This window comes from Poecilia formosa, unplaced genomic scaffold (assembly GCF_000485575.1).
Source record: "Poecilia formosa unplaced genomic scaffold, Poecilia_formosa-5.1.2 Scaffold160, whole genome shotgun sequence".
Lineage (NCBI taxonomy): Eukaryota > Metazoa > Chordata > Actinopteri > Cyprinodontiformes > Poeciliidae > Poecilia > Poecilia formosa.
Window position 1 is genome coordinate 617,800 of NW_006800099.1, and position 1,731 is coordinate 619,530.

General features: G+C 37.3%; 1 long non-coding RNA gene across 1 annotated transcript in view; it reads left to right on the top strand.

The window, feature by feature from the left end:
- Positions 1–1,454, top strand: part of LOC103146526 (uncharacterized) — a 16,652-nt gene extending 15,198 nt beyond the window's left edge. The window contains exon 3 of the long non-coding RNA XR_477147.2: positions 1,265–1,454. This is a non-coding gene — a long non-coding RNA (uncharacterized LOC103146526). The remainder of the gene's footprint in view (positions 1–1,264) is intronic.
- Positions 1,455–1,731: the final 277 nt, after the last annotated feature.

The window sequence follows — 1,731 nt, forward strand, 5'->3', positions numbered from 1 at the left end:
AAAAATAAGAATCTGATCTGTAAGTTTGAGTTTGTTGAAATATATATATTTTTTTTTTTTTAAGGGTTGATTGATGGCTTCGACTATCTTAAATGACATCCAAAAATAAGAATCTGATCTGTAAGTTTGAGTTTGTTGAAATATTTTTTTTGTTGTTGTTTTTTTTACATGCAACTGTGGTTAAAAGTATGTATGCATAAGCTCACCGATATTTGACCACCCATCAGACATTTGCAGAGAAGTTGCACACCTTTTGCAGCTGAATAAGCTTTTCTGCACAGTTCTGGCTTCATGTCTAATCACTCTTAATTCAAGAAATGGAGGAATTTATTTAAATCAATTGATTTCTTGTCATGATCCTGTCTTTTAAGAATACTTCACAGATTTTCAATTCAACTGCAGTTTAGATTTCGGGACAGTTTTGTCCATGTTTTTATAATCCGATAGACCCCCTTGACCCCAAAATTGGTGCTTCTGCACCCAATTCTTGTCTTAAATTCCTTGAAATGTGTTATTTAGGCAATTATATAACAGTTCAAATCCATTTCTTAAGGGTGAAACAATAGATATATGTTGACGGTATGTATAGGAATCTTTTGAACAGAAAAGAGTAAAAAAAAAAAGAAATTCTATTACATTTTCCTTCTTTGAATGTGAATGTATTAGATTGAAAGACTCTCATGTTTCTTCCTAATAACAAAACTGCCTGCTCATATTTCATCCTAATAAATCCTCCACGCTCACACTCTATGAAAACTTTATATTCAGCTCAGTCTTCTCTCCTCCATCTGCGTCGGTCTGCTTTGGTTTGCCTTAACAGACATGTATTATTCACTGAAACCTCCAGAAGTGCTCTTCCTACACTCGCCGAGTGAAGCCAGGAGGACAGAAGCCTTTGAACAAAGGAGCCAAAGCAACAAAAAAAAAAAACGACAGATCGCAGACAGACACCAAGTGAAAAGTGAATGTTGGAGAAATGGGTAAGGTGTCGAGACAAGAACGATAAGAGAGAGTGACAGCGTCAAAAGTCGCAGAACTAACAGCACAAACAGAGCGAGATGTAAAACGGATGATAAAATAAAGGAAGAAAGGAAGGAAACACGGAGCGTGACTGTCTGATGTACTTTTGAACCGCTTCGATGCGAGGCTGCACAAGAACACAGCAGTTCTCTCTTACTTGAACTTTTTTTTTTTATCTCTTTCCATCTGTACACTACAGAAAGAGATTTTTTTTTTTTTTTGTTTGCTTGTTTCATCAAAACAGGACTCAGGAGTCGGGATGTTGTGGTCCTGTAGTGGTTGCCGTCTTCTTATCTGCTGTTTCCTGATTCCCCACGAGCATCTATCTGGAACGTCCCTGACCTTCAGGCCACGTATACAACTGCAAATTGTGAACGCAAACACGTTAGCGATAGCATGTTAGCCTTGTTACTAATAAACATGTTGATACCAATGCTGTTCTTTCTTGGATTTATTTTAAAATTAAGTTTTCCAAACCGTCACTGGTTTGCTTGGCTACTCTACTGCAGTCAACACGCAAACATGCTGAACTCTACTCTTGTTAAGTCTGTGCAAATTGAATTTTACAGGGCCGTGGTCAACAAAAGCAAAAAATAAATAAAATAAAAGCCTAGAGGCTCACATGAAGAGGTGCCATTAAACGCTGCGGTTTGTCAGGTCTTTTTTTGTTTTTTTTTTAGGCATGGTGACCTCAAACCCATGATCCTCTTC